Below are 7,797 nucleotides of genomic sequence, written 5' to 3' on the forward strand. Positions count from 1 at the left end.
TTTTTTTTTTTCCTGCCTCTTATGTGGCAACTCTTGACATTTGAAAAATTAGTGTTCACTTTTCTCAAAGCCTTAGTTAAAACCTTTTTTCTTTATTTTTTTTTTTCTTTTTCCTTTCCTAATTCTCTAATTTGTTTGAGTAGAAGAAGAGCCAAGATTCTTCACATTCTTCAGGAACATGTTCAATAGAGGGTCCTGCTAGCTCCATCCTCAGAGAAGCTTCTTATCCGGGGAAAATACATACCTGGATTCCACTTCATCTGCAGCAGAAGACTCTCTGGGGGAAGAAATGAAAAGCCTGGCTACGTGTTCACCTTGCCAACCTTCCTGTTGAATTGTCTACCCTGCTCTCACTGCTGGATATGTGGTGCCTTGGCTTTTGGGAAGTGTCCAGCCTTTTGACTGATGAACCAGTTACAGTGGACTGTTGACTTGATTAGGAATCCATGAGTTTATTCCTTAGACAACTTTGCCATTTCAAAAGGTGCTTATCTTGGTGGATGCCGGATCTGTATATGGGCTACTTCACAGAAATTCTGTGTACCGTTTGCTTATGTTTTTATGCTGCAGACTTTGATAGAATAATGAGAGATTCCTTCCACCTGATGATGTTCTTGCCTGTGTTACAATCTGAAAAGAATTCAGGTGATAAGATTGTTTTTATGGAGATTTTGCAAGGGTTAGCCTCAACCTACAGTGAATGGTACCTACAACACACTAACGTAGTCCAAAAAAAAAAAATTCAGATTAGAACCGAAAAATAAATGAATGTCAAAGGAATTTTTCAGAACCAAGGACTCTCAGGTTTCCAGACAGGAATAAATCTGAACCTTGCGGCAGTGAAAATAATGAAATGCCATTTGTCTTACCTGCCAGGCTGTCATCAGTAGGATGCAGTCATAACTGCTGAAGGGACAAAATAGGTGAATCTTAGTTTTTAATATGCCTTTTAGTTTTTGCACTTTTTTATGATAAGGCAGTGCATAATGAATTGGAAACCCTTCTGCAGCAACACACTGAATTTTTGACAGTCTTGCATTTGCATCTTGTTTCTGAAATTCAAGAGAGCGCTACTCGTGTTTGACAGCTGTGAAGATCCCATACATGCTGCAGGCAGGGAGGTCAAGAATGCTGGAATCATGTCTTCTGTTCATTTTCGAATGTCTCAAATTCAGTGAACTGAACAAGTAAGTACTTGTTCGGCGAGCAACCTCTTGCTTGTGATCCTGTTCTCGTGTGTAGTGCACTTAGTTCTTTCTATGAGGCAATTGCTACTTGTTGGGTGCATGTGTTTCTCACCCGAACTTCTTCACTTCTCGGAAAACGTTGTGTTAGAGTGCTTTGTGTTTCATTCTGTGTACTCGATAGCTGGGATTAGCACCTGAAGGTCAGATGGCTTTAGCCATGACATTGTTAGTTTTGAAAGAAGGGCACTTAAAATAGCATATTAGAGATGTAGGAGACGAAACCTTTTCAGCAGAATGGTTTGAAAAACTCTTCTAAAAACACTTCTGCACAACAGCCATCTGTTGAGAGGTGACCTAACTGCTAAACAGTGCTGTTTAGAAACAGTTGCTGGGGCTTGTTCCTTACGTTATTTTTCTGGGCTTGGTAAGAATGATCTGTCTGTTTAGGGAGCTGGACCCCCTGACTGTAACATGCATCACTGATGAACGGCTCTCTGAAATCTGCTGAAAACTTGGGAAGTACTCTGGCTGCTTTAATAGAGAGGGACCTGACCTACAAAGAGCGCAAAGGTCTCGGCCCGTCACGGAACAGGGCTGTGGCAGCAGTAGTCATTGAACATGTGTCCAAATCTTGTGCCTTACCTTTAAGACCATCTTACTTCTTGTGACACTTCTAAAGCTGACAGCTTCCTCTCTGCATTAGCTCAGGAATGACTGCCTCAACTGTTTTACTAGGGACTAGAAAAAATTCCTATGCCAGTGTAAGTGGGGAGGGGGGCTTCTGCCTCTGAACCCTTCAAACGTTGTTTACGGTCTTGATGGTGGTCTTTATTGGGACATCTTTAATCTCTTCTTTGAAGAGTAAGCGCTTTAGAAAGGACTGTCTCCTTAATTTGCATTTTTACTCTGCTATGCGGGGTGACTGGGATCTCTGGTCACTTTAATACAACCAATTAAAGACAGCCAGATGGGTCTTCCTCTAAGTGGGATTCAGACTTCATTTAAGAAATCCTCTTTCCTCCCCCTCCCCCTCCCCCTGCTCTTCTCCTTTCAGGCCCCATATGACTTCACATCTGCTCTATAAAATTATAAGATGCTTCTTTGTAGTCAGGTGTAGGACTGATTTTACATACAATTATGGGGAGGTTACTTTTTTTTTAAAGTGAGACTTAAAAAATAAGCATGAAGAACAATGGTCTTGTCTGGTCCTGCTGGTAACTACAGTGTGTTTCCATGCCTGGTAATGTTTTTTTGAAGACCTTGGTGCTCTTCCTGGGACTGATAGTTGCAGGTTGCCTATCGTACGGCATTTGCGTTGTTCTAGAGCACTAAGCTGGTTTCTGCTACCTCTTGAGGCAGGTAGTCAGCGCTTTGTTACTGGCCAAGGAACCTATCGAGGACGGGACCAATGAAGAGCGCTTTTCCACCAGCTGGTTGGGTCGGACTTGGATGCTGAACGTGCCCTTTCGTTGTGTCATCCATCTCCAAAAAGCTGTTCTCGATAGTAGGTTTCTGAAAACGATCTGGAAGTTGGGACCAGTACTGGGTCAGTGCCGTGGCCATGTGTAGTGCTGCTGCATTCCCTAAGAGCTGACTTGACTTTTCAGTTCTGTTAAAGTGTCACTTGGTGAGACCTGATAGAAAGTAGAACTGTTGCCTACAAAATCTCAAGGGATTTTGGCACTGTTGGCTGCTGTTGTGCCTTGCGTGCGAGTGATGCATCACTCCTAAATTTACAGGACTAATTCTTTAAAGGTTACCAAAATCATCTAGTGCTTTCTTGCTCCGGTACTTTTTTCCTCTGTCTTTTTGGTGAAGTTTGGTAGCGCTACTAAGTTGTGATTCGGATGGATTGATAGCTGCGAAGTACACACAACCCAGAACTCACTATGAGAGGGTTTTTTTTGAGCAGGAAAGCCTAGTTATAAACGACTTTTTTCTTTTAGCCATTGCCTTTTGATAAGCGGTCAACAGAATTCCCAGTAGTTCCTTTGTAGCTTTACTGTATGTTTTTCATTAGACCTAGTTTGTGGATAATATACTGTAGTTAACTTTCCTGAAATTCTGTAACAGAGTATGTTTTTGATTAAAAAAGGTAAAGATTCAAGTCTTTGGCTTCTTTATTTTATTCAGCTTTTGAATAAAAAAAAAAAAAAAGAGAGAGAGAGCTTTGAGAGAGCTTTTACACTGTTTCTGTCTGGCTGCCGAAACTGGTATCGGATGTCCTGAGTGGGTGCAGCGTTGTGGCCGGCAGAGCTCTCTGAGGCAGGATTGCGTCTTAAGAGGATCCTGTTCTTGGCGTCTCGTTTATTAGACACTTTTCTCCAACCAGTGTCAAATACAAATCCAAGTGCGGTTTCCTGAGTGGTAGATTCTCTACGTACCTGAAGACATCCAGGGCTTGTCTTTAAGACAGCCTGGTGTCCTTTTTTTTTTATTGTTAGTAAACCGTTGTGACACAACACTCTTGCCAGTGAATTATTAATGGAAATTATTTCTTTAAAGCTGCCAGCCAAGCTGTGTGCATGTGTTGTGTATTGCGAGAGAGAGAGAATTAAAGCAGTCTTGGAGCGAGGACTGGAACCAAGACCTGTATCGACTCCAGGCCTCTGCAATCATAAGTGCCTGCAATGCACACCCAGATTTAAAAGGCGCAGAAGACCTCTACTCCATCCCCTCCTCCAGTCACCAGGCTACATGACTCGTCCCTGTAACTGAATAACACGCCACGCACCAGCAGTCCTGGAGTATAGGACTAAAGCAGAAGGCCGGCGATAGATAGATAGATACACCTTGGCTCGCTGCTCATTTTAGCGAGCAATCGTGTCCCAAGGTTCGAGAAAGGGAAAAGCAGCAAAACAATCTTCTGACGGCCGATGGTGCATGGGCAGCTGTGGCGAGGAGGAAAGTCCTTCTTGCCCACTGGTCTGGTGGCCTGTTTACTTCTGAGCAGGCAGCGGGGAAGTAGGAGCCGGCGCGGCGTGCTCGTGCCCTGGCTCTGGCTGCGGCTTCCATGGCGGTCGCAGACATAGGGAGGGACTGCAACCAGAAACACGTGAGGTAGCCTGCCAAAAAAAAAAAAAAAGCAGCTAATTAGTAGCCTCCAGCTGGCCGCCGTAAACTTCTTTTTTCCTTCCCTGGTGTCCGAGGCTGGCGTTTCTAGCAGAGGTTGTAACCGGTGCCTCCACGTGTGCCACGTCCCTTGGTGCCGCCAGCTTTCGGGCCGTCTGCTGGGGGTGAGCGATGAGTTCGCCTGTTCGTGGACGGTGCCCGTGTTCCTCGGGGCAGCAAAGCCGCCCTGCTGTCATCATGTCGTTAACCGGGGGATGCTAAACGCAGTTTGAAAGTAAAGTGGGTTTTAATGCAAAATCATGGCTCTCCAGTGAAATAGCAGAATGCCTGCCTTCAATTTTCGGGTTGCAATGGCCCTGGCCAGCTCTGCCGCAGTCCCCGCTGCTCGTGCTCATGCCGCTGGCTGTGCGCAGGGTGCAACCAGCCCTCCTGTGCCCCTTGGCCAGGGCGCTACCGAAGGGACTTTGGGGCGACGGTGCCGCTAGATGTCCTTGTTGCTCCATGTGCAGCTGCAGAAACAGCTGCTTTGGGTTTGAGGTGGAGCAGGGGGTGGTAGTGGTGGTGGTGGTCCTGGTGGTGATGGGGAACCCGTCAAAGCCCTCACCAGAGCCAGACAGCCCTGAGCCTGGGGCCGAGGAGGAAGAGGAGGAGGAAGGATGTGTGATGACGGGACTGGCTGCCGCAGGAACCCACCAAAGCGCTACTGTCCGGGAACTGAGCTCAGACTTCTCCTTTTTGGTTTCTTTTTGCATACGATTTCCCCACTACCACCTAGGCACTAACATTCCCATGCTATTTTGGGGCTGGGCCTAAGGCAGAACTCTCCCCCCTTCCCCCCCCCCCCCAAAAAAAAAAAAAATAACTTTTTGCTGCAATTTGTGTTACCAAGCAGTTGCTTGGCCTTCATTTGGTGGGATTTCATAGTCCCCCTGGGCACGGCTCAGCCCCCAACCCAACCGCTTGTCTGCTTTGCAGGAACCAGCCCCCTGGAGCTCCTGCAGCCACCCCCCCCCCCCTTCTTTTTTTTTTAAGCATGGCCCCAGCACCTTCTGGCCATGCCCTACCACTTTCGTGAAGAAGATTTGGGCTAAGGTTCTTTTGAAAAAAGACCCAAAACCCCCATCTTGTGTTTACACCATCTCACCTAGCTCTTTGGTGCAGGAGCCCTCCTTCAGCTCACTGGCACCTGGCACCACCTTTTCACCCCACACCCTGTTTTGGGGAAAATGGCCACCCAGCAGCTCAGGCCTTTTGCTTTCCCCCCTCCTCCACCGTGCACACCTGCAACGTCTGTAAAGGCCCAGGAGTAAACGCGCTGTCCCTTACCCGGCTAACACTCCTGTCAACACCCAAGGGAGCCCCAAGTCACCCACCAGGGCGAGCAACCCCCTGGCTCCATCATGCATCTCCAGCTTGGTCCCACCGCTGGGATCTTCTCCAGCAGGTTTTAGGCCTGAGCGCAGTAAATGCTGCTGGCGGTGAAGCTCCCCCGGGCCGAACGCCGTTTAGCTGCCGTCAGCCCAGCACCCTCCGTGAGCTGGGCGCTGCGGAGGGGTCCGGATGCTCCTGCCTATCGTGGTGCTGGCTGCTCTGGCTCCTGCCCTCAGCGCTTAGGGCAGAGGGCATCAGCTACCCATTCAAAAAAAAAAAAAAAAAAAAAAAAAAAAAAAAGCAAGAAGCAGATTTCGGTTTCAAAAGATCAAATGGCCAAGATACCTTAACAAATAGCTTTGCCATCAGAGGCTCAGCTGGACTGTTTCCAGGAATGAAAAGGGAGCATTAAGCACACCAGAGATTTTTATTTATTTATTTATTTTTTAAACTTAAACACATTTTGGTCTTCTATTGCCAACTCCTGAGCTATGCCTAACATCATGAGAAAGTCTGAGTTCTGTTTATAGCCGAGCAAAACATTTTAACCCTGGCTTATTTTCAGGAATCGTCACGAGAGGGCCACATCCTTCGGACTTGCAGCTCCAAAGCCTGAAGGCGGCTGCACCGCTTCTAAAGCTTCAGCTGCAGAGATTATTAGCGAACAATATCTGCAAAACTTAAAGACGACTGAATTCCCTAATCGATAGTTTGGACATGTCACGCACTCCCTCCTCCTCCATCCGCTCCTTCCCTCCCCGAGCCCTGAAGGCGAAAGGCAGAGAAGCTGTTTGAGTGCATTTCCTCAGGTTACGGACTGCACCAGACGTTGCTGCTGTGCACGTCTAGCGAGGCAAAACGGCCAAGAAACAGGGCAAACCCCAAACTTGGGGCTGGGGCTATAACCTGCTGGGAGAGCAGGCCTGTGACCAAAACCGAACTCATCTAGCCCAAACACAAACGCTCAACCCTCAAAAGGCTGCTGCAGGAGTTACTCCTAGGGCCAGCGTACAAAACCCAGATGCAAAAGCAACTCGATTCTTCGGTGTCCGAGCTGCACCGCGAGAAAGGGAAAAATGCAAGCTTAAGCTTTGACCTTAAAAAAAAAAAAATTAAGTATTAAAATGTTGAAAAACAAAGGCTTTCCGAATCTGACCACCTGGTAGATGGACAAACTGATTAAATCTGACTGCACGGCAGCAAGTGCTTAACCTTCAGCTAACAAGAGTTAACATTCCTAGCTGTTTAGTCACCCATCAGAAGAGCTCCTGAGCATGGAAAAATAAACTCACTACAGCAAATTCAGGAGAACTGGAGTCTCAAGCCTGTGTCTGTCTCGTGCAGCTCAGAAGCAACTGCGATGCTTCTCACTTCACTAAATAAAACTGCTTGGGAAGGTTGGGATTTCGGATTGTTCAGGTGCATCTAGAAAGAACGAGGTTACACCTAACTACGGCCTGAGGGTTTAAGTCTGAGGCCTCCTGCTGCAACGCTAAAAATGCTCCAACACCTGAGTGCAGTGGATTTAGATACTCTTTGATGCATCTTTGAGATTCACTATAAGCTGACTGCAAAGTCGGGGTTTGAGGACACAAGCTCCAAGCTGCCGTGTTCGGCAGCGGCGGGCCAGACGCGCGGGCTGGACCATCTCAGCGTACACCAAGGAACCCAACGATCCAACATCCCTACTTAGGGAGGGGGAAAGCAAACCTAGGCAACATTTGCAGGGCTGGTGAGACCGCAGGTGGCCCCACCGCACGCCCTGGGGACGCTGCTGTCCCCCACCACCCCTCAGCAGGGCCGCGGGCCCGAGGCCAAGCCACTGCCGCGCTGCAGCAAGCGGCCCCCATCAGCAGGGCCTGCAGGATTCATAAACAGGCATTTTTTTTAAAAGGCCAGATGGCCTTAAAATGCCTTTTTATATTAACTTCTGCCACTCTTACCCACACTAGGACTGAGTGGATCTACAGGTCAGGTGCTCCACTTTGCTGCGAACCTCCTCCCTTCCTAAAGGGGGGCTGCTCACGTCCCTCTTTGCAAGGAGCAGGGAAGATCGCTCCAGCGGGGTACAAGAACGCACACGGGTGAAAGACCCAAGCAGTCAGGCATAGCCCAAAAGCACCGGCGAAGCAGCCAAGCCAGGGAGATGGCACCAGGGCTCCTCCCA

Source organism: Struthio camelus, chromosome Z, assembly GCF_040807025.1.
Source record: "Struthio camelus isolate bStrCam1 chromosome Z, bStrCam1.hap1, whole genome shotgun sequence".
Taxonomy (NCBI): Eukaryota; Metazoa; Chordata; class Aves; order Struthioniformes; family Struthionidae; genus Struthio; species Struthio camelus.